The sequence below is a fragment of the Echiichthys vipera genome, assembly GCF_963691815.1.
Source record: "Echiichthys vipera genome assembly, chromosome: 1".
Taxonomy (NCBI): Eukaryota; Metazoa; Chordata; class Actinopteri; order Perciformes; family Trachinidae; genus Echiichthys; species Echiichthys vipera.
This window is the reverse complement of record NC_139826.1, coordinates 3,173,059-3,199,448: the sequence shown is the minus strand read 5'-3', so window position 1 is coordinate 3,199,448 and position 26,390 is coordinate 3,173,059. Positions and strand designations below refer to the sequence as shown.

Genomic DNA, 26,390 nt, shown 5'->3' with positions numbered 1-26,390 from the left:
AGACCTTGGAGTTTTTGTGCGTCTTGTCGACTGTTTTTGAATATTTTCATCCGACCAAATCTGCAGTAAACACTCCACCTCCGCATCACACCAACGTGAACCTTTCACCGCCATTGTTGTTGTTGTTAAATGTCCGCGCATGGTCCGTCCTTCTATTTACAGGCGGACATAACGCTACTGCCGTAGGGCTCGTGCTCGTGCTCGCACACGTGCGCACGCTCGTGCTCGTACATGTGCAAACGGCTCCGCTAAAGCCCACCTCTTTCAAGCGGGCCGTGGACAGCCCGCTGGCCGCAGTTGTGCGCGGAGCGGGTGCACTCACACTGCTTAAAGGTACTAGGCTTTAGCTGAAAAAACGGTTTTGGCCCCGGCCAAAAGGACAGTGTGAGTATGCCCTTAGTTTGGACGGGCCCTAAACTATACTCATTATTGTTTAACAGGCTTTTGTTTTTATTTGGGCAAGTGAACATGACATTCAGGCAAGTAGAATCTGATCTGTACTTTCCTCTGAAGCTTAATGTCAACCCCTGCTTTAAAGAATTAACGTGAATTTGACTGAAATTGCTTTGAGGATTGAACTGAATCAGTTCAAATGCTTCCTGTAGCTTTAAAAAAATGTGAGCCATATCTGTTACTCTGTCCTGTTTTCTCACTTTCATTCCAAACTGTGACCAACGCCAGTCTCCCTTCCCTCAGAACTGTGAATTTCATAAGGTTTTGGCTGAATGTCATCGTGTTATCTATCATCGTCTGTTGTCAGAGTCTGTACAGGGGAGAAGTCAGAGCCCCTGCCCCTCAAAAGGTCTCCGTGCAGTGTTTCCATTTGTGGGAAACACTGGTATCCTGAACAGATCTGTTCATGGGGGGTTGCCCATAAACACACTTACCTCATTATTTGAGACTTTGATCATGTCTAGCAGGAAAATCCGACATTATAACAAGATATATACTGTATGACAGAAACTAAGGAAACACATATTCCCATTTTCAAAATACATACAAGTTATTCCTGTTGTCTAAGGCAGGACAGAAACATGAGTTAACACAAACAATGAGTGGTTGTAGTCTCCAAGTCAAACCTGAGATAACCCTGGTGTCATCCCCATGACATCAGGGTTCATTTCTCATACATGGGAATTCTCAGACATCTGCACGGTGCTTTTTTAGAATGACTTACAGAATTCACGAAAACTGACAGAAAATGAGTGGCCAGCAGTAAACTTGACCAAGTCCAGACCTCTGGGACCTCTGTGGTAGCTGCTGTGGTGGGTGTGAAACACATTAATAGGATGTGGACTCAAATACACATCCGTGGAAGGCAGACAGGGCTTGATGCTGTGGCAGCAGCGAGGAGAAATGACTGACAGTTAGCAGAAAGATGAAGGATGAAAGCCATCAACAGCAGATGCACATGTTTTATTCAACACACAGCACAGGGAACACTATGGTAACACAGTGTGTATAGCCCCCTATGCGATATGATATACTATTCTGTGTCCTGTGTATGTGTGTGTGTGTGTGTGTGTGTGTGTGTGTGTGTGTGTGTGTGTGTGTGTGTGTGTGTGTGTGTGTGTGTGTGTGTGTGTGTGTGTGTGTGTGTGTGTGTGTTTGTGTGTGTGTCTATAATTAGGTTGGATGAGAAACTCACAAAGTCTTTGCATCCTGAAATACTCCCTGCGGAAAGACTTCAAGTCTGACAGCAGGACAGATGGAGGGTGGGGAAAGAGAGAGAGAGAAACATTACATAATGTCATGCTTTAATAAAAAGAAGTCATATATCTTCTGAGCTACTGCTGATACCAACCTGCTATCCTATACACATATGCATCCCATACTGACGTTATAAACGAGCTTCCAAAGCCTACCTTACCCCCAAGATTTTATACGCCAGATCCTAAGAGTTTTTGTCCGCTCCCTAAGCATATGAATGTAAAAACATTGAGTGGCTGCAGCCCACACAACTTCAATAACATAAGAGCAGAGTCATTTAATTCCCTATGAGAACACAGTATCAGTGTCCACTGACAGCAGCGATAGCAAGGTGCAGAGAGAGAGATGGAGAGAGGTGTGAGTTTCAAACGGGAAGAAATTCTTCAGGTCAACATGTCACAGATGTCACGGGACTCGCTTTTTAATGATAGGCTGCGGGTATCAGGTAAAAGTTAAACTTTCCCCAACTTTTATTTTGACTACACTTGGCTGCACACAGCGGCAAGCCAAGCACTGAGCCGCCGCCACAGGCTTATTCAATAGCCACTGCTTTGTGTGTTTTCAGCGTAACGTTATAGCTGTGAAAGTAGCAGTGGAGTGTTTTTGCAGTTTATTTGTTGTTAAATAAATGCTACAAATCCAAGCTACACCTGTGCCAAGTTAGCATGTCTTGTTGTGTTGCTATTTTTATCCGCTGAAGCTGGAGACAACTTCAGCCAGCACAACTGAGGTGGACCAGCTGTTAGCATTTTAGTAACAAGCTGCTCTTCTAAGTTTTCCTTTAGTATATTAGATCTCTCCCTCACAGCAACCGACAATCAAGAAGCTTTATGATAATAATTACACAATGACGTCACCAGTATGCAAATTAGCGCATGCTGTTATTTGCCCCTAAGACCACTAAAAATCCAGGGAAAACTCTGCTTATCACACTTACATTACATTATCCACAAATCTGGATATTTATGTGAACAGTGAATCATAGGAGTATGTAATGTTAGTGGTCCATATTGTTGGGTGCCATGGCTACTGAATCAAATTTTAACAGTGTACGCTAAGGATGAGATTTCTCGAAGCAGCGTGGATTGAGAATTGGCATGTGAATTAAAAGGATGCAGCCCATGTAGTTGACTGTTAAGGCCATGACAGCCTGATTGGACACCATCTGTCAGGGGGAGAGCCTAAGTACAGTCGAGCCAAGGAACACCAGGGTGGAATTTGGCTGGTGGGGAATCTCTAAAACCTGGTGCAGGGGGAAAATGCTGTGGGGCCAGGGATAGAAAGTAGGGAACGGCCTTGGCCCCGACTTCTTACACCCCTGGCCTGATAACGGTGAAAGACACAGTCAAATTTCTTTTACCGATGTGTAGTTGAGATCAAACATGTAAATACCCATTCTACGACCACACCTAATTCTTTTCTTAAATGTAACAGTTTCAACTTTCTTGCTAGTTTTCAGGGTCATTTTGTATTTTCCGGGTCAACTACAATAGGTTTACATTCTTCCATCTTTAAAAAACACATTCTATTTCTCGTATTGTCCATTGCTGCAGCACCCATGCAGCACCTCTGTGTGGCAGGCTCTGTCTGAGCTTCCATTATTTTCTTTTGCAAAAGCAGTGGTTATGACAAATACCAAATTCCAGGAGTTGAGTTTCCATTCAATCTAAATTAAGACTAGTGTCTGAACTGCATGCCAAATGAATCAGAGCACACAAGGCCTAATTGGTACAACATGACCAGATGCCGGTCTAGCTCTCCTAAAAACACAACTGTCAAGAGTCGGTTCTGTCAGTGCCCTCCTCTCTCCCGTTTGTGTGAGTTTGGCTCCCTATGTCTGTCTTTCCCTGCATGTGTCTCCCTCTTGTGTTTTGTCCAGGTCCAGTAGGCGTGTTCCCCCCAGCTGCAGCCTGTTTCACTAATCACCTGATGGAGTACTTAAACCCTGAGCTGACAGGCATGCAGCGCCGGACCGTTGTTATCCTTCCCTTGGTAAACTGTTTCCCCCGGATTGGCTCCCGTTTATCGTTCGATAGTTTTTGCACTCCTCGTGGTTTATTGTATTAATCGTTGTTGTCTTTTGTTTCTCCGTAGTATCCCGTGTTCCTGTTTCCTCGTCCTGTTCCCTGATCGTCCGTCGTTTCCTCGTTCCTGTTTTCCTGGACCGTCTAGTCCCTAGTATTTCTGTTACCCTGTAGTGTTTATCGTTTTGTTTGTCGTTTATATTAAACATTTTGTTTGCACTTCTATCCCGTGTCTGTGTCTGCATTTGGGTTCAGTCTCTTCATGTTATATCCCCATACCGTTCATGACAGCAACGTCAAACCCCTTAGCATGTTAGTGTATTGTTAATTTCTGAGCCTTTTTGTAACCAGTAGGCTATCAACAATGTTATCTTCACTTCACCTCTTCAACTGACTTCAGTGATTTAAATAACAGAAACTGGACTGTCCTACTGTTATTACAGACAGTGAACTAATCACAGACACTGGACTGCCCTGCTGTTATTACACACAGTGAACTAACCACAGGCACTGGACTGTCCTGCAGTTATTACACACAGTGAACTAATCACAGACACTGGACTGTCCTGCTGTTATAACACACAGTGAACTAACCACAGACACTGGACTGTCCTACTGTTATTACAGACAGTGAACTAACCACAGACACTGGACTGTCCTACTGTTATTACAGACAGTGAACTAACCACAGGCACTGGACTGTCCTGCAGTTATTACACACAGTGAACTAATCACAGACACTGGACTGTCCTGCTGTTATAACACACAGTGAACTAACCACAGACACTGGACTGTCCTGCTGTTATTACAGACAGTGAACTAACCACAGACAGTGAACTAACCACAGACACTGGACTGTCCTTCAGTTATTACACACAGTGAACTAACCACTGACACTGGACTGTCCTGCGGTTATTACAGACAGTGAAATAACAACAGACACTGGACTGTCCTGTTATTACACACACAGAACTAACCACAGACACTGGACTGTCCTGCTGTTATTACAGACAGTGAACTAACCACAGACACTGGACTGTCCTACTGTTATTACAGACATGAACTAACCACGGACACTGGACTGTCCTAATGTTATTACAGACAGTGAACTAACCAAAGACAGTGAACTAACCACAGACATTGGAATGTCCTGCTGTTATAACAGACAGTGAACTAACCACAGACACTGGACTATCATACTCTTATTACAGACAGTGAACTACCCACAGACAGTGAACTAACCACAGACACTGGACTGTCCTGCAGTTATTACACACAGTGAGCTAACCACAGACACTGAACTGCCCTGCAGTTATTACAGACAATGAACTAACCACAGACAGTGAACTAACCACAGACACTGGACTGTCCTACTGTTAATACAGACAGTGGACTAACCACAGACACTGGACTATCCTGCAGTTATCACACACAGTGAACTAACCACAGACAGTAGACTGACCTGCTGTTATTAAAGACAGTGAACTAACCACAGACACTGCACTGTCCTGCTGTTATTACAGCCAGTGAACTAACCACAGACACTGGACTGTCCTGCAGTTATTACACACAGTGAACTACCCACAGACACTGGACTGTCCTGCAGTTATTACACACAGTGAACTAACCACAGACACTGGAATACCCTGCAGTTATTACAGACAGTGAACTACCTACAGACACTGAACTGTCCTGCTGTTATTACACACAGTGAAGTAACCACAGACAGTGGACTGTCCTACTGTTATTACAGACAGTGAACTAACAGCAGACACTGGACTGTCCTGCTGTTATTAAAGACAGTGAACTAACCACAGACACTGGACTGTCCTACTGTTATTACAGACAGTGAACCAACCACAGACACTGGACTGTCCTGCTGTTATTACAGACATTGAACTAACCACAGACAGTGAACTAACCACAGACACTGGACTGTCCTACTGTTATTACAGACAGTGAACCAACCACAGACACTGGACTGTCCTGCTGTTATTACAGACAGTGAACTAACCACAGACACTGGGCTGTCCTACTGTTATTACAGACAGTGAACTAACCACAGACACTGGACTGTCCTACTGTTATTACAGACAGTGAACTAACCACAGACAGTGAACTGCCCTGCTGTTATTACAGACAGTTAACTAACCACAGACAGTGAACTGTCCTACTGTTATTACAGACAGTGAACTAACCACAGACAATAGACTGTCCTGCTGTTATTACAGACATGTGAACTAACCACAGACGGTGAACTAACCACAGCACATCAGAACATCAGCACATAGTCATCTAAACTGCATAATGTATGTAGTGGACAGTGTCATTTTGCTGGTTTTTATATTAAAAAATTATTCAAGTGACTAAAAAGAAAATGTCCCGTATGGACGTAGCTTAGCTATTTAAGAATGGCAGATTTGTGCATGTTGTGCCTTGTCGCGCTAGTGACGATTCTCTCTCACCAATCAGTGGTCTGCAGTGTTTTAACTTCACCCTCGTGTATTGGTTCAGCAGCTTGGAACCTCGACCGAGGTGGTACTGAAAAAGTACCAGGTACTATCCACAACTTTTGCCAATGGAAAACAAAAAAAGAGTGAGTAGAGTGGAGTCTTGGCTACACGGTGGTGTAGTGGTTAGCACTGTTGCCTCACAGCTGCCCCGCCTGGGCATTTCTGTGCGGAGTTTGCATGTTCTCCCCGTGTCTGCGTGGGTTTCCTCCGGGTACTCCGGTTTCCTCCCACAGTCCAAAGACATGCACGTGTTAGGTTAATTGCCCGTAGGTGTGAATGGTTGTCTGTCTCTGTACGTCTCTATGTACCCTGTGATAGACTGGCGTCCTGTCCAGGGTGTACCCCGCCTCACGCCTGATGTCAGCTGGGATCGGCTCCAGCGACCCTGACCCCGGGATAAGCGGTTGAAAATGAATGAATGAAAAGTGGAGTCTTACCAGCTGCCCTGGTCAGCATGTTGAAGTGTCCCAAACCCTGAATTGCACATGGGTGTGTAAATGTGGTGTGAATGGTTAGATTAGATGGTATGTAGATGTCCACTGCAGTAAGATTACAGGTAATCTTACTGTGGTTGCAGGCAAAACAAGGGCTCTCACTTTCACCTTTATTATTCATAAACAATCCCCAAACGCATGCACACACACCATAGAGGTCCTGGATCACAAACAAATATCTTGGCACATTAGAGGCAAGGCTTGATAAACAAGCAGGACTTCCAAGTACCTTGTGTGTGTTCGTTTTGGCATTATTAATACGGGGTCAGTGCAGCGGTATCATGTCGAGATCTGCTCTTTCCAGAGCACAGACATGCTCCTTTATCTCTGTCGACAGCTCCATGTCTGCTTGGATCCTGCTTAAAAACTACTAATCACTGCTGAGGCATTCTTGGCCTGTTGCAAAAAGGCCTGCAGCAGCTTCACAAATGCTTCAAGCTACAAAACAACTCAAGGAGTGTCACGCGTAACCAAGTCTGTTCTGTGTGAATGAGGAGAATTCAATGGAAAGATATCTTGCTGGAAACAGGCTCCATGAATCTCAGGAATGCTAACTGGAAACTGAATTCAGAGCAGATTAGGTGCTCAAAACTGGCAGCCAGTGAGTAGAGGAAGCCATGACCTCCAGACAGAGATCTTTCTGAAAGAAAAGATCCCTCAATCCCTCCCTGTTTTTCCCTCAAACCAGCACTGTCACCGTCTGAATCTCTAAGCTTTCAAGTATCAAACACTCAATCCAAACAAGGCTGTATTTTCTCAATGACTCAGAGACATCGACTGACACTGGATGTATGAATACAAATATTTATATTGGATTTATATTTTCACTTCAATGTATTGGGTGATATAGCACTTAATCCCCTGCTGTGAGCTCTCCTGTGCAGCACCTCTCCTCCTCCTCCACCTCTTCCTCCTCCACCTCCTCCTCCTCTGCCTCCTCCTCCTCCACCTTCACCTCCTCCTCCACCTCCTCCTCCTCCACTGAAGACACCAGCAGCCTCCTCCGCATGACTGTGACTGCAGGCCAGGTTAGGAGACAGCTGGAGAGACTCCACCAGCATAAGGCTGCAGGCCCTGACGGTATCAGCCCCAGGATCCTGAAGACATGTGCCAGCCAGCTGTCTCCTGTCCTACAACACCTCTACAACCTGAGCCTTGGTCAGGAGAGAATACCAGTGCTTTGGAAGACTTCATGCCTGATTCCTGTTCCAAAGAAGTCGTCACCATCAGACCTCAATGACTATCGACCAGTGGCCCTCGCATCTTATGTCATGAAGGTGCTGGAGAGACTAGTTTTGGTCAACCTGAGGCCACAGGTGAGAGCCCTGCTAGACCCTCTGCAATTTGTTTACCAGCCCTACTTGGGAGTTGATGACGCTGTCATCTACCTGCTGCAACGAGCCCATTCACACCTGGATGGTGGAGGAGGTACTGTGAGAATCACATTCTTTGATTTCTCTAGTGCTTTTAACACCATTCAGCCACTGCTACTGGGGGAGAAGCTGCAAGTGATGGGAGTAGATGACACAATGATCTCCTGGATTACTGACTACCTAACAGGCAGGCCACAGTTTGTCCGTATGGGCAGTGTTCTGTCTGATGTGGTGGTTAGTGATGCAGGAGCTCCACAGGGGACTGTACTGTCTCCTTTCCTGTTCACCTTATACACCACTGACTTTCAGTACAACACTGGGTCGTGTCACCTGCAAAAGTTTTCTGACGACTCAGCTGTTGTTGGGTGTATAAGTAAGGGACAGGAGGAGGAGTACAGGGCACTGGTGGACAACTTTGTGAAGTGGACTGGACAGAATCACCTGTGGCTGAACATCAGCAAGACCAGAGAGATGGGGATGGATTTCAGGAAGAAGAAGATGACGGCTTTCCAACCTCTGTGCATTCTGGGAAAGGAGGTGGAGGCGGTGGAGGATTACAAGTACCTGGGTGTTACCATCAACCACAGACTGGACTGGAGATCTAACACTGAAGCTGTTTACAAGATGGGGATGAGCAGACTTTACTTCCTGAGGAAGGTGAGATCCTTCAACGTGTGCAGCAAGATGTTGGAGATCTTTCATCAGTCTGTGGTGGCCAGTGTACTTTTCTTTGCTATGGTTTGTTGGGGAAGCAGCATTGGAGCCAGAGACACCAACAGACTCAACAAACTGATCAGGAAGGCTGGCTCTGTGATTGGCTGCAAACAGGACACTCTGGAGGCTGTGGTGGAGAGGACACTGAAAAAACTGTTATCCATCATGGATAATCCTCTCCACTCTCTCCAACTCACACTGGTCAGACAGCGGAGCACCTTCTCCAGAAGGCTGCTTCAGCTTTGCTGTCATAGCAACAGATACACAATCATATAAAGTGTTTATTTTCTGACCCACTACTGCTGTTACAAAATCATTTCCCAGTCTGGGATCATTAAAGTAATTCTATTCTATTCTATTAAGACCTGTTCGGTACGGATGGACAGTGTGACTGCGCCCTAATGGAAATAAAACATACTACACTTTGTGGGGTTGTAGTGGTGTAACGGATCACCCCTCACGGTTCCGCACGCACGTGATGTGTGAAACAAAAAAGCGGGTTGTGTGTTCATATGTTTAATCTCTTTTACAAACACTTTAAATATACACCACAATCATGATGGAAGAAGGGTGGTGGACAAAACTGTCACGGTGGGTCGGCACTGTGGCACCAGAAAGTCCTACGAGCACGGTAACACAGCAAACATGGTCCCCCGCATAAAGCTTCATCACCCAGGTGTGTCAGTGACAGGAGTAGAAAAAAGGTTTACTCAAAAAAAAAAAAAAAGAAACAACTTCTCCCCGCAGCATTGAAGCAGCCCATACCTGCAGGCTCACACCGGGCTAAAGCCATTACTCAATCTATTGGGGTGTTTATAGCTAAAGACATTGTCACTCTGGATGATGTTGTGTTGTCCTCCAGCACCACAGTAAGGAATCTGGGTGTTATTTTTGATCAGGATATGTCCTTCGATTCTCACATCAAATTAACGACAAGGGCTGCATATTTTCACCTGCGTAATATTGTGAAAATTAGGAACATTGTGTCTCAGAAAGATGCAGAAAAACTAGTCCATGCATTTGTTACTTCTAGGCTGGACTACTGCAACTCCTTATTATCAGGCTGCTCCAATAAGTCTGTTAAGAGTCTCCAGTTGGTCCAAAATGCTGCAGCTCGTGTACTAACTAACACAAATAGAAGAGAACATATTTCTCCTGTTTTAGCTTCTCTGCACTGGCTACCTGTAAAATCTAGAATAGAATTTAAAATCCTTCTCCTTACGTACAAAGCTCTTATTGGTCAGGCTCCATCGTATCTTAAAGAGCACATAGTACCGTATCACCCGACGAGATGGCTGCGCTCTGAGAATGCAGGGCTACTTGTCGTTCCTAGAGTCTCCAAAAGTAGAAATGGAGGCAAAGCCTTCAGCTACCAAGCTCCTCTCCTGTGGAACAAACTCCTGAGTGTTATTCTGGAGGCAGACACTGTCCCCATATTTAAGAGTAAACTTAAAACTTTCCTTTTTGATAAAGCTTACAGCTAGGGCTTACACACCCTTAGCTATGTTGTTATTTTTAAGCTGATTCTGTCAAGACAGATGTCTGTCCTCCACAGAGCTGGGTCTTTCCGATGTTCCTGCCTGTTAAAGGGAAGGTTTTCATTGCCACCGTACTCCACAGGGGAATTGTTGGGTCTCTGTAAATCATAAATAAGTCATAGAGTGTGGTCTTTACCTACTCTGTAAAGTGTCCTGAGATAACTTTTGTTATGATTTGGCACTATAAATAAAATTGAATTGAATTGAATTGAATTATAGCTGCAGATATAGACCATACTCCGTCGTGGAGAGCAAAGGCTTTATTTATTCTATTATTTATGGTAAAGGTGCTTGAGCCACGATACGAAATACCTTCGTGCACCCACTCCACTATGAAGATCATACCGAACTTTAGGAAAAAGAAAAAAAAGGAATTATCCAAGGCCTCCTCTGTTGCCCTCACCACAGACGGGTTAACCTCCAGAGCCACGGAAAGCTGTGTGATCGTGACAGTTCACTACATCACAGCAGAGTGGGAGATGAGGGGTCCAGGGCTGCAGACACGCCCCCTCTATGAGGGTAACACCGCCATATGTCTGGTGCTGGCACTGACAGGAGCAGTACCAGAGTGGGAGCTGGAGAGGCCCAAAGGCAACATCCCAGTCACCACGGATAATGTTAAAAACAAAGTTAATGCAGTGAATGAAGCTGGACTGGGGCCACAGACTGGGTGCTGTAGATTTCTCAAAATTAAATTCACCAAAGCATTATTGGCATTAGTTAATGCATAATTTGCAAATGAAACATAACATTTTCGAAAACGTGTAATATTGTATGTTAAATGTAATGTAAAATATTTGTCTTATTAATCAACTGGGGACGTTTCATGGTGGTATCTATTAGTTAAACATTTTTACCCTAATCACCTTACTGTCTCCCTTTAAATTACAACACAGAAAAACAACAGATTTAATCATCCAGTCATCTGTCCATCACAAAATAAGTTGTTTGCTTGACTGAAAATAACACTTGTGTGGAACACGTGTCAGTTTGTAGCAAAGAATTATTTTGGTCTCGTGCTCTACAACATAATCTGTGTGTCAGCTTTTACCTATGTATCAATGTGCTGACAATACTTACACTATTTATATCCACCGGAGGTATTTTCTTAGCCTGCAAAGGTGGCAAACCCAAAAGTGGGTAAACAAGAATTCCATTGGGTGTGTGCTACACTACACCCCTCTTCTCAGCGCTTTGATCTAAATTGGACTCTTGGTATCCAAACAAAACACAAGACGTGGCTGCTTTGTGTGAATTTAATGTCAGCTTTCTCCTGCTACTGTGTTTCAGCTCTGAGCAGCTGCAGTGGCACGTGGACATGCAGGTATGGTGCATATCTGTCTGGATCGCATCACAAAAGAACTACAGACTTGCACACAAAGTACGAGCAGCTGTGTGTTGTAGCGCCAGAGCGGTGTCTGGAATCAATTTACACGCAGTTATCCACAGGAGTCCCTCATTGCTGTTTTATTTCATTAATTAAGAATATGGACGTGGTGGAGGGGGATTGAAGTGCAACTTCTGTTGCGATGTAGCAAGTACAGGCAGGAAAACTACTGTTCCAAACAATTTCACAGCCCATTAAGGAGTTGATGGATGGGTAAAAAAAAAACCTCATCTACGGATATGGAGCCATCATTCTCCAAAGCAGAGCAGAGGAGAAAGCAGAAAGTAGCCTTCAGCCCCCAGGCCTGACCAGAGGGGAGAGAAATGATCCTCTTGCAATCGAAGTTAGAGAGCTGATGGTTTCCTCGAGTAAACTGTGGCCTTTGGCTGCCGGCCCAATCACCCACGGTGGCAGCTCTCTACCAGTTCTTCCCTCTGACTGGAAGTGTGGATGTCTGTGTGGAAACTCCAGCCTACACTGGAAAGTAATGGGGTTTTCTCTGCCAAGAGTTGTGTTCCTCACATTTGAAAAGGACTGCTTTCAATAGACATAATACAAGAGCAGCCAAAAGGTTTAGGGCACATGTGTGCGTGCCAGTGAGAGAGAAAGTTTGTGAAAATATGTGGGTCTCTCAGTAACTTTTCCATGCTTATTGGAATGCTTAGAATTGTTGCTAAATTTCTGATCCAAATACCACTTTCTTCATTTAACTCATTCACTTTATGGAGGCTCAAAGAAAAATAGTCCATGTAGCGTGCATTCATTGATTTTGTGGCCAGTAGGGGGCAGCAGAACGGGCTCAAACACTTTTAAAGATATGCTGAAGTCATTAGCAAACAATTCAATTCAATTTCAATTCATTCCAATTCAATTTTATTTAGGGTGCCAAATCATAACAAAAGTTATCTCAGGACACTTTACAGAGTAGGTAAATACCACATTCTATGACTAAACAGTTGCCTTAATACACACCTCTAGCAGACAAAACCATTAGCATGAATCTGGAGTGGTGGTTATGTTCACCAGATGAAATCTAATACTCACGCTTTTAGGTCTGGCTTTGTCTCCACCCACTCCTGAGAGAAACCTCTGGCTCTTAAGCTGCTAAATGCTCCACTCTGCAGTTTGTTCCTGAGCAGGTGGGGTGCACTGGGTTTATCAAAAGCTTTTCCAATGAAAACAGCTGCATGCTGCTGATGGAAACCAGGTTGATAAGAGAGCTGAGACTATACCAAAACAACGGTTGTAAAAGCAAAGCAGTGAGCTCTGTGGGTTTGTCATTACAAGCAACACCTTTAACATTACACATTATAATTTCATCCTTTGTTTTTTATTGATCTATGAATCAAGGGATCTCTGTCTGTCTTTCACATCTCTGGAACTGTTCATCCGAGCTATTTCCCACTTGCAGGTGTATTGCTCGGGACCCAATGATGTATTGTGCCAAATCTGGTGCAATTTGTCCGGATGGTGGTGTGAAAAAGTGATTTTTTAAGATTTCTGATGATCCACACAGTTTTTCTAAAGTTGGCCCTCAAAGTTTGCTCAAATTCTGTAGGCCGGGCTTACATTACAAACTGTCATATCTCCTGAACACTTTGTGTTATTGCAACCACATGTGGTTGCATGTGTGTAGATAACATGCCTGACTGTCCATGACAAATTTGGTGCTATTCGGCCAATAGGTGGCGCTGTAGCAGCATCTTCTAACTATAAAGGAATTCACCGTTCATCCAATCAACCTCACACTTGACATGTGCGTTGCCGGGGACCCAAGGGAGTGCAGTGTCGAGTGTGAAGTCTGATCTGATGAGTGGTTCTTGAGAACGCAGCAAGCAGCACTTCAGGGGCCAAGCTATCGCTCCACCCTGGATGGGCACTGTACTAGTATTTATTAATGTTGATTCTAGTGCAGCTTTAGGTTTTTTTGTAAGCTTGTCATTTTAAATGTGTCTTTTAAAGGTCTAGCCTATTCTTTGATCCTTTTACTGTAAAATGATTTCTGCACTTCTGTACTGTAAATTTTGTTGTACTGTTACAATGACAATAAAGACAATTCTATCCTATTCTATTCTATTCTATCCTTTTTGTAGGTGATGCTGTTGTGTCAGTTAACCCACTGTCTCCATCATCACTGCTCATGCTAACTACACAGATCTTATTCTAAACAAACAAGAATCGTCCCCTGCGCAGCAGGCACTCAGAGGGATTAGCAGCAGAATGTAAGAACATTTTACAGGCTTCTCTCTCATGCGATACTCTAGTTTCAGCTGGTACAAGTATTTTACTGCCATTTCCTCCCTAACAGCCTTCCTTCCTTCTTGTAGGAAGAAAAACTGTGTAATTTGCAGTTCTTGGTTCTTCCGCCAGTATTTCAGGTTCAGCAGCAGAGGACTCTTAATTAACGGCAGTGCATTTAAATGAACTCAACCGCAGCTTTCCTCATGTACATCATCACACGTGCTAAATAACCCCCCAAATTAAAAAGAGTCTGTCCCTCCTCAGTTTTTTTTGGTACGTTTTTTGCTGTCTGTCATCAAAGCTTTCATGAGCTGGATTAAGTTGGATCACCACTCTGTTCTATCAATCAGTGATCCAGAGCAGGAAAACAGACTTCTACACACACATGTCACAAATGAACACTTTAACTCCACTCCAAAAGTGGCTAGAATATAAGGACACTTTGAATCTCCCTTTATTTTCCAAGATTCTTTTAGTCAGTTGTTTTAAAGATATTATCAGGTGAAAGTTTTTGTCTGGATAAATAAAAGATTTGATTGTAATGCAATCAGACTGAGATCAGATAGGCAGATGTGACTGAAGGGAATCTCAGCCAGGTGGGGATTCAATCTGAACAGTGTTAGCACACTTTTTAAAAAACAATCCACTCAACATGTTGAAAGGTCACCTAACTCCACTTCCTTCTGATGCCTCGTGTTATTTGTCAAAAAGCTACAGATGAGTTCCTCCTCTGCACAGCAATATTAAGCAGAACTCACACAGCAGCATCACTCGAGGAGACTCTCGAGGGAGCACTACAAGGTGAGGATCGCGTTACTGATGGAGGTAGTCCAGCTAGCAGCAGTGCAGATTACCATTTTATAGTGACGGTAATGTTAGCCTAGTTAGCATGGCTACTGAAAGTTGCCTACAGATGTCGCAGTCTACTGCGTGACCCTCACCTTGCAAAAAAGAATCACGCATATGCCATGTTTCTATACACCAATCCTGTTTTTGTATTTTTAATTAAACATCAGTATGGCATCATTCATTTTCTTTGTGGATGGTGCACTGATTTTGTAAACAATATGACTACCGTCCAGGGACTGGGCCCTTCCCAAATCTATTTCACTCATATCAAAGCCTGTTCATGCTCTCTGCCTCCTACACTGCCACTGCAGTGCTGCGGTGCATCATATGAAGTGAACCAAGGGCCAACCCTAGCAAAGTGGTGACAGGCTGCAGTGTCACCACTTTTTATTGTGTTATTACTACTTTAACTAAAATGAAAGATCTGACTTCACCTCTGCTTAGCTCATCACACATCATTAGGTGATAATTACTTTAGATTAGGGCTGTACGGTATGGTCTTAAATTTATATCACGGTATGATCTGAAGCATAGACGTAACAGTATCATATCACAGTATATTGATTTATCTTTAAATTTCTATATAAATGCTTATCTATATAAATGCTTACTAACGTACAATTTTGAGGCTCTTGTTTTTTTCTTGAGTATTTTCTTTTCATGCTACTTTATACTTCTCTTCCACTACAACTTCACTACATGTATCTGATAAATTAAGTTACCAGTTACTATACCAATTTAGATTTTTGCTTCACACCAATATACACTAGTTGCAGAGTAAACACACATGCTTCATAGTGACACTAATTAACAAATACTTCCCTGTCCATTCGCTGTTGGATTAACGGTTTTCTGTGTCAAATTTTGTTTTTTTAGTAGAAAGAAACATTGTGGTGTGAATTTAACCTTGGATTTAACCAGACTGAAACGGTTGCAAGAACAACAGTATCTCTCAATGGACTCGAATTGAATGACAACTCTACATTGAAAATCAATGTAAATGGGGCAATGACACGCGATTCAGGCGGGCCAAATGTTCCGTCTGGCGCGACAAAACATGGCAAAATGAAGTGTCTGAAGCGTCTGAAGCGACACAAATACAGTTAAAATATTTAACTTTTCAGGAGCCAATCAGCGTTCAGATTGCGGTAAGCGTCATCAAAGTTCTCTGTAAAATATCCAGAGGCTCACCGTGCTCACCAAAGCCGGCATTGTTGCAGGCCTTGGGGGAAACCAGACTGTTCCTGTGGATATAATATAATGGCTATAACTATGAACTGTGGATGACAGCGACGTGCCTTTAGGCGTCTGTTCTGCCAGAAATCCAGAAGAAGAAGAAGAAGAAAGCAGAAAGTCAGTCAAGAGTGAAGCGTATCCCGGTCTGATCAACCGGAGACCGGGCAGCACCTGTACGGCTTCAGAGGTTAAATCACTGACGGCCTGATCTCACTACAACACAACGGCTCTTTTAAGAGCCACACACTTCACCTGAGAGCTCATTTCTGTTATTTTAGGAGCATTCAGACCGCTGGTTAGCACTAGCATCACTTCCATTTAGCAGAACAGCAGAGTAGGCTGAGCCGGGGGTTAGCTTCAGTTAGCTAGTCGCCTCGGCTGCTTCCTGCGATAGAAGCGATGATCAAAAATGTGACAAATTATGAGAAACACACACACGCACACACAGACAAACACACACACAGACACATGCGCGCGCACACACACACACACACACACACACACGCGCACACACACACACACACACACACACACACACCAGCCTCACCCTGAAAGACAGTTTCTCTCTCTACAGATTTTCCCCCCCATTCAGATTCTCTGCTCCACCATCGTCCACTCCACCCACTACACTGAGAACCTGTTCTTGCTGGTATTGACTTATTTTAGCCTCAGCTGGTTGTGTAACCTTCATTTCTTTACAGAGCAGGTCATTCAGACACAAAATGTACTCCACAATAATGCCATCCTCCTCCTCATCATTATCTCCATAACTGCCACTCTTTCCCAGCCTGCTCCTACTCCTGTTGCTTGTCTTAGTGCTGTCCTGCTCCTCATCACCATGTCATCCTCTATGGAGGACACGCAAGGTGATTAGGGAACACAGGAAGGCAGCATTCAGCCACAGACAGCTCTGAGGCATCGTCATTTCATCAGCCCGAGCACATTCCTCTTCATCCCCACAGAACACAGAACCACTGTCAGCTGCCTCAACCGTGGATCCCTCAGTGTGAGTACCTGAGCAGGTAAGCTGTCATTTAACCGTAACAATCATCCTCAGGATGCCAAAGTGAATAGTAAAGACAAGTGTTGGGTAACGGCACAGTTAAAAGTATCATATTAAACAGAAATTCATTTCAGATGTTAGAGAGAAAATTGCATTTATCCTACTCATAAAAGGCTCTAAAGCAGCACAAGGAACCCTTAACAAATGCACACTGATTTTGGCATATATTGTAATTATATTATGTGATAAGTGAAGTTATCATACAGTTCCATACAAACGACAGACGTTGCGCTTTTATATTTCGAAGTCAAAATTCTTCAGTTTGGCTCTGTAAATCCAAAAACATAAATCCAGGCTTTGAAACAGCATTTGCATAATTATGTAAAATATAATATAGAAACTGTGGGGTTGCACTGAGGGACTTTGGACTCTTGAACTTCTAAGACCGCACAGACAGACACAGATGAGAAGCATCACCCCGGCACATATGAAGAAGAACAATGTCCACTAACCTGTTGGAGGGAGACTGGAGAGCACAGCGCCTTTCCCCTGGAGCTGAACAGAGGAACGGAGGACAGGGAGACCTGCAGCAGGGCTCTGAACACGCGCTATTATCACAAAACTATATAGTTTCCTTTCCTTGTTGAAGATCACAACCTCGTCAGTTATTTTTAAGCTCCATCAGACCTCAGGCTGCTACATATAGCTCATCTCTGCCCGCAGATAAAAGCAGCGGGGGCATCAGCATCAAGAGGTGAAGCGACACCAGGAGCAGCGCTGCCCTCGGGTCTCCCGCTGGAGACTGTGCTCCTCACCACATCATACCCAGGAGGTACAGCTGTAATTACTCATTTACAGTATTTTTTTGCATTTCAGTTCCAGCTGCACCACGGTGCGACCACAGTCAGATCAAGTGTTTGTTGCAGACATCCGGGGGACTCAAGGACCGTGGTGTGGAAAGAGCGGCTCTATCAGTGCGCACTGACCGGGAGTCCACTTACCTTTGCCCATACAGTCGCGGTAAGACAGGCGTGCTTTCAACAGTCCAGCCCGCACACACTCACGGAGCGCGACTCTCTTCAGTCCGCTGTGCCAACACGCACAGAACCAAGAGTGCGGACTTCCAACAGCAGCACGCGCAACGAGCGCACGAACCGCATTTACCGACAAGGATCTTTCCCAGCACACCTGTGGCTCACAGCGGCCACATTACAACCGGAGTCCCCGCTCCGTCTGCACCACAGTATGACTAACACAACAGAGCCATGCCACTAACAAAGGTGTTTAAGAGTGCGCAGACACCTACCGGAGTAGAGCATGGAGTCCGTGTCCAGTTCCGGAGCGTGAGCGACGCGCAGCTCGGAACAGTGCAGTGATGGAGCGGAGCGTTGTCTGTGTGTCAGCCGGTGTGGGAGCGCACAGACACGGCCATTCCCGGTCCGAGGCGCACGGTGCAGCGCCGCCTCTACGTACTCCAGCTGGAGGAAAGACACGCCCACCGTGTGTGTGTGTGTGTGTGTGCGTGTCTACGTGTGTCTGTGTGTGTGGGGGTGTGTGAGTGTTTTTGTGTGTGTGCGTGTCAATGTGTGTGTGCGTGTTTGTGTGTGTGTGCGTGTCAATGTGTGTGTGCGTGTTTGTGTGTGTGTGTGTGTGTGTGTGTGTGTGTGTGTGTGTGTGTGTGTGTGCGTGTCAATGTGTGTGTGTGTGTGTGTGTGTGTGTGTGTGTGTGTGTGTGTGTGTGTGTGTGTGTGTGTGTGTGTGTGTGTGTGTTTTGCTGTGTCAGCGTTGGATTGTTCCTATTTGCAGGGGTGTAGCTGCGGTTTTAGAAATACCTTTCATACAAGTCTAAAAAATATTTTTAGAACTAAAAATTGTTGATGGATGAATAAAGAAGTGGGCTCAATAAATCCTGAAATAAATAAAGTAAGCAGAAGAAGAGCCGGGAAAATAAACAGATCAAAATGAAAGAGAAAAGGTATTATCAAGTTATCAATTGTTTAATGAATGAGATTTGTAATGTGCTATTTATCCAGTCATCTGTTCAATTATTGTCTGTGGATGTGGTCTCTACTGTAAAGGCTGTCTTAGGGCCTCCTCTACACATTCAGCCTGTGAAATAGTGTATATTTATTTTTGTTGGCCCAAAAATAGTCAAGTTCTTCTTCAGTCATCTTCTGCAATCAGCCGATAGAATATCCACGAGTCCTCCAAATGAAACTCTAGAGTAGAGAAAATGGGACTTTCTTTACACACTGCCCCTGGGGACCAATACAGTGTTTTTGAATATTGATTTATTGATTATATTCAGTATTGTTAATCAGCAAAGTAACTAATGCTGTCAGAAAGATGTAGTGGAGTGAAACATTTAATATTGAGTGGAGTAGAAGTATAGGCTGTATTCCAACGTACAGCCTCTTGCTTGAACACTTCCTTACGAGTCTCGTAGAGTCTAGAGTGCTGCCTAGCGTTTGTGAGGGTGTTAGTTTGGAATGATTTGAGAGTGCAGGAGTAGAGTGCTGGGCTGACCCTAAATAAGAGTAAACCAGTGGCGACTGGCTCATAGAGGGCACTAGGGCGCCGCCCCTCCTGCTCTTGATTGAAATGAACTCACTTTTTATTGATTTTATTCATTACTTATTTTCGTATGATTACAATTGTGTGGCCAATGAGTAGCTGATAATGCATTTTTCCTAATAAAATTAACTAAAAGCAACGACTGCATTGAAATATTGATCCGATCTCTCATCTCGGTGTCTGCCGAGCTTAGCCGAGCTGCTTCTGAAGAGGGGGAAGCTGCTCTTGCGAATATACAGGTCTCGGACGAGATTGAGGGTACTTTTTCAGAGCCACATACACACTCATTAAGAGGTTGCGCACACAACTTGCTGTGCTTTACATGGACCTCGGGGTGATAAAGACATCGCCCCAAACCACTCCCCTGATCTCTCCCCAAGTCTCATCTGTTGTGTTTCTGATGGTGACTGACAGCCGACGTGTGACCGGAAACTGAAACAACAGTTGTAGTGGGAGGGACCACAACATGGAGCGGACCGGTGTTCTTCACTGTGAAATCTGTAAAACTAAATCTATTTAAGAAAAGATCACTATCAGGTCAACTTGGACCGCATCAGCGTGATGTTACAGTTGTCATGATAACCAGTAAGAGAGGAAAAGAATGGATCTGTCATGATTCCATCAGGGCAGCCCTTCTCTCCTTTTTAGTCTCTGTGTTTTTGTCTCCCTCTGTCAGTGTTTTCCTGTATGTGCTCCCCTTTCTGTGTTTCCCTGTTGTGAGCTGGTTTTCCGGGCAGGCTGATCCAGGTGTTTCTCGTTGGCACTACTCACCTGCCTCCCTATATATTAAGCCAACCCTGAGTCTCATTCGAGGTCGGATCGTTATTCCACATTCTCCAGATGTCTCTGCAGCCGGAGCGGTAGCGTGTAGCAGGGCTTCATTCTTGTGTCGATGTTTTTCCTCTCACTCCTCCGTGGACCTATTGGTGACTACTGTTCCTTGTGTTTTTTGCCCCTGTTGCCCGTTTCCCTGTCAACCTGGGACTGTTCCTAGTGTTTTTGTTGTTCCAGTTGCCGTCTCCCTGTCAACCTGCCTGCAAGCCTGCTTGCCTACCTGCCAGCCTGTCTCCCAAACCATATCCGTAACCCTACGGGGTGCTACACATTTTAACAGGAGGGACAAACTACTGGAGGCGGGAACAGTCTTCGACACCAGCACTTTATCTGTTCAGGCTGTAGATAAATTCTTACCTAATTCCCTTTAGCCTGAGGAAATACAATGCTGCACTGTAGCCTCCAAACTATATAATAATGCATGTTAATGTTTGCTACCTTTACTGTATTAGCCACATTTATCCATCTCTGAAACGCTTTGGCGATATTGACACTTGTTTTATTCTGTTTTATGCAGTGTGTGGTTGTATAGTGTTTGTCAGACTCTTTGAGACGCAATACACCTGTCAATATTGGTGAAGCGTTTCAGAAATGGAGAGAAAATGTTGCTAGTAGTTTAGCCTGCTAACAGAGCAGCGTGCTCCAGGTCTGATAAAAACGGTGCTGAATGTTGATTTTAATGTTGATATGTCTACAGCCGTCGGACTAGAATTTAGGAACTGGCTTCCACACAATGTTGAAGCCTCTCTACTGAGAAGCTGTGCAGCTGAGGGTAGCCTTTAGCCTCCATGGTTACCAAGTTCGTCTGCTGCCTTTACATTTCCTGTCACACCGACTTTGGTGTTACCTCGTTCTCACAGCAGCAGTCAGTGATGCTGCGACTTCGAACTCTGCTCCTTGTAGCAGGGTAATGCTGCCATTACAATGAGGAGCCTCTGAGGCGGTGTGACAGGAAAGGTAAAGGCGTCTGACGAGCTGCTAGGCTTAATGCTAAGCCAAGTAGCAGAGCAGCTCTCCCCACTGTTGTCACCCGGACAATAAACTGGACTACAGATTTACACTGTGCTGCACTGTACATGGAGGACAATAAAGGCTCTTTTCTAATAGTTTAGCCTTGAATTAGCTGCAGCTGTGAGCTTTTGATTGTAGTTAGCAGCAGAACTTCCACAGAACCTGTCACGGGTTAGATTTTCTAAAGCCTGAAAACAGAGACAAGAGGATGTGGAGAAGTCTATTTTTCTGTGAGAACACTTGAATGTAGTTACGTGTCATTCTTGAACGAGCTGGCTTTAAGAGCCGATTCTTTGTAGTTAATGAGAAAAGGCGACTCCCGTTGGGGGGAGCCAAATCTTCAGCCACGCCTGCTCAGGCAGGGGCATGCAGCCAATCACATGCGGAGACTTACTAGGAGCATATCATTAGGGCATATCAAGGGGGGGTCAGATGCTCCAAACAGCGAGTGTAGTGGTACAGGCCGGCTCTTCTCAGGGAGCTGAGCCCCTGAACCTCCCATCATTATTTGAATTTCAATATGGAATTTTTGCCCAGCAATGCTAAAATATAAACTGCCTACATCAGCTAAAAGAAGCTTCTTTTGAAGACATTTTAATTCCCAACTGAACTGCTAAATATCAAGTATTTCTACTTGTAATTCTTTGTTAATCACTTTCTCACATGCATATTTAAGTATTTAACTTGTCATGGTAAATAACTAACAAGGTGATTGATATTTTTGAAGTATCACTTCAGATAGCATCCATCCCTAATTGGTATGGCATATCTAGACATAAATACTGAGGTAAAATGTGTTTGAGTTTGGAGGAATCCAGTTTTACCTTGTGATTTATTTTGTGTAATTTGTGCTTTTCACAGCAAACTATATCCTGTAATTATGGTAATGATATTATTGTTATGTAATATCCTAAATAAACTCCCACAATAAAGTAATGACACTTATGAGTTACAGATGCTGTTCATCCCTCCAGCAGTGAGTTCCACACGCTTTGGGAATATGACAAAGAGCACTGACGCAGCTCTGAAAGTCCTGGTGGAACAACACTTCACACACTTTATATTGGATTGTCATTTCATTTGACACCCATCTGTATCAGTATAGGACAGAGGGAGCTTCAACATACTATTCTGTACTCTGTCCTTGTGTGTGACATTTCCTTTTATTTTATGAATCTGAGGTGAGAAATATTACTAGAAAATGTAATTATCGAGAATAATAAAAGCCAACCTCTAAATCCCTGTCTCCATTTACACTCTGGACCTTCAACATCACTGCTGCTGCTGCAGTGGCTTTTTCTCTTTGTTCTCTGATCAGTTTGTACAAATATTAGCAATCATTAAACCGTCTCCCCACTTTACATACAGCATAGTAATTACAATGAGAGTAATGGAGGAAGGCAGAGGGTTGTATTACAGTGCTAGTGTGTAGGAAGGAGAGACAATAGTCAGTGTTGTTCTTGTATATTTTAACCCAAACTATGAGGGTATTGTTTGTTTTCAACTCATGAGAGTCAGAAAATTATTTTTAATTTAATTGTTTAATATTCACAAATAACAATAATAAAGGTGTCATTTTGAGATATCAAGTCTACAAATTAGTAGGCCAATTTTGTCTTTCATAGAACCAATGATCCTCCAGGTTTCACAGCTTTTAGGCAGCTGTGTTTAGAGAAAACATCACAGGCTGATCTAATAGAAAAGCTAATATTGGTGCCATATATTGGTCTAATACCACCAACTCTCTGCACAGCCACATTGTTTGTACAGGCTGAGGAAGACAAATTGGTGACAGCAGACCTGTAATGACCTAAAATGATAGGAGCAGCCTGTTCTACAAACATTCATCAACACAACCTGTTTGACTTTACTGTAGGGTGGTGATAGAGGAGAAGGATCAGTAGCACAAGAAGTCCAATTTTATGCAAATCAGCTTCTTCCACTTCATTAACTTGAGCGTGCCCCCGTGACCAGCTTTAGCTGGTAAATTGTCCTGATAATTCCTCTCCCTAATTCATGAACAGTGTCTCTGACACGGAGGCAGCAGCCTCACATTTAGAACATTAGGTGAGTCATCAAGTGTCAGTGAACATGATGCTGGATCTCTAAAATATATCAAGTGTTAGAGGTGTGTTATTGAACTATAGCATGAAGTATTGCAGCTCACTTTAACGTTTTATTAAAGTTGCAGTCGGCAATAATGGTTTCATCACGTTCACTGAAGCCGACACTTTGCTACAATAGAACAACATAAATCTGGTTTTAGAAAGAAAAAAAACGTGCCTCTGCGTGCCTGTTGTTTGTTTTACAAAAATCCATCCTGTCCACTCAGCACAGAGCTGACTCTCAATGACAGGTCGTGCAAAGATCGCCCCTCCACAGACTCATTTTCCCCCGGTGTAATACTGAACGCCGGAGGAAGTCTTTTCTTCCGGCGGCCATCAAACTTAATTCATCTCCCCCTGGTCAGGTAAGGAACAGTGGAGACACTGTATCCTGAAAATGTCACTTTGTCACTTTATATCATCACTGCACCACTTTATTCAGTTGTACTGTCACTTACTTCAGTGAGAAATGCTGCTATACTACACTGTCACTTTATACCACCACTACATCACTTATTTTTGTGGTACTGTAACTTACTGCTGCTACACTTTACACTGTCTCTTTATATCACCACTACATCACTTTATTTATTTATTAATGGTACTGTAACTATCTGCTGCCACACTTTACTGGGCTTAGGACATGCTGCTACATTTCACTGTGGTTTACTGTAACTTACTGTAACTTACTTCAGTACGAAATGCTGCTACACTCCACTGTGCCATACTGTCACTTAGTTCTGTAGGAAATGCTGCTACATTTTTTAATACTTATAACTTATCGCTCCTTCTCACTTATTAGTTTGTACTTATTTATTTTCAATCCGCTGCTAAACTGAACAGTGCGTATTGTTGTATATTGTATATACCTACGCTTATCCACGATGTCTGTTGCACTCTGTCCCACTTAGTTCATTGCTTGATTTATCTGATGTTAGCTTTATTTTGATTTGATTTATGTTTATGCTTATTGTTACTCTGATCCTTTCCCACCTTTGTATTGAAACTGTTGCAAAATAATTTCCCTCGGGATAAATAAAGCTTCTTGAATCTTGAATCTTGAATGATACAATATCACAGGCACGTGCCTCAAGCTAGGCGCTAAATGATGTTAGCAGTTGCTATCTATGAGTAAGTTAGAGAAGAGAAGACAGGGGCGCGTTCACAGGAATCTGGTGCACACGCATTGACGAGCACTCGGTGGGAGGGAGCGGAGGAGCTCAGTGGTAGAGGGGGAGGGGTGTAAGAGTTGTAAACATTTTAGTCAACTCTATCTGCCAGACTTGCCGGCTGCAGCCTTAAGAAGACCATTATGGAGATTGTTGACTGTAGTGAATGTGCATCCTTCCAGTTCTGCATGACTGCACATTAGAAGTACTATATAATAATATATGTGTCATATGGTCTTTACATAACCTTTGGATGTTGCTTTTGCAGGATGTTTTTTTTTTAATTTAACAGGACTAACAGACGATCATTAGCTTTGAGCTCCACACCAGCAAACTGGCATTTTCATTTTCCCAGTGTGAGGAGAGGTACTGTAGAGCAGGGCTTCCCAAATGTAATGCTGCGGCCCAGTTTGAAAATTGAAAATCTTCTCTGGCAATAACTCTGAACACGCAGTGCAACTGATTTGTAAAGCAAAACATGTAAGATAATGATGCAATAAGATACGTTCAGTATCAATAATAGGTCTGATTAATTAAGAAAACACATTATTGAAAAAGTTATTTTATGCTTATTGCTCATTAAAATGGAAACGGTGATCCTCTCTGGATCTGGATACTGTTGGAGGGTTGGCAGAACTCTATCCAAGGTGACATGGTTAAAGTCTCCCAACATGATGATGAGGGCACTGGGGTGTTGCGTCTGAAGTCTGAAGATGGTGGTATGTATGATGCTGCAGGCAGATGTCGGGTTTGCGGGGGGAGGGATATACAGGACAATAGTGATGACATCACTACAGAGCTACATAGCTGTTCTTTAACAGTGATATGACCAGGATTACAACCTCTGCTGTTTACTAGAACGGCAAGCCCCCTCCTTTCCTCTTACCGCTCTCGGTGCAATCCCGGGCAGCCCGAATGGTGTGGAAGCGATCCACGGAGACGTTCTGGTCCGTTATGTCCCTGTGCAGCCATGTCTCCGTGAAACACATCAGACTGCACTCACGGTGCTCCGATACTCCCAGTCCCCTCCAGGATCCTTACGAGAGTGAAGAGCTGGTCCATTGTTCCACGTCCGGGATGGAATCCACATTGTTCCTCTTCAATCTGAGGTTCGACTTTAGGACGAACCCTCCTTTCTAGCACCTTGGAGTAGACTTTACCAGGGAGGCTGTATAGTGTGATACCCCTGTAAGTGGCACACACCCTCTGGTCCCCCTTTTTAAAAAGGGAACCACCACCCCAGTCTGCCACTCCATTGGCACTGTCCCAAACTTCCATGCAATGTTTAAGAGACTTGTCAACCAAGACAGCCCCTCCAAACCCAGAGCTTTCAGCATTTCTGGACGAATCTCATCAATCCCTGGGGCTTTGCCACTAGGGAGTTGTTTGACTACCTCAGTGACTTCTGCCAGAGATATTGACAATGATTCCCCATCAGCCTCCAGCTCTGCCTCTACAAAAGAGGGCGTGTTAGTCGGATTAAGGAGTTCCTCAAAGTGCTCCTTCCACCGCCCGACTACCTCATCAGCTGAGGTCACCAGCGTCCCATCCTTACTGTAAACAGCTTGGACGGTTCCCCCCTCCCCCATCCCCATGAGATGTCGAATGGTTTTCC

General features: G+C 44.0%; 1 protein-coding gene across 1 annotated transcript in view; it reads right to left on the bottom strand.

The window, feature by feature from the left end:
- Positions 1-18,520, bottom strand: part of cemip (cell migration inducing hyaluronidase 1) — a 255,839-nt gene extending 237,319 nt beyond the window's left edge. The window contains exon 1 of the mRNA XM_083918244.1: positions 18,389-18,520. The gene's annotated coding sequence lies outside the window, so the exon portion shown is untranslated. The remainder of the gene's footprint in view (positions 1-18,388) is intronic.
- Between the last annotated feature and the right edge of the window lie 7,870 nt (positions 18,521-26,390).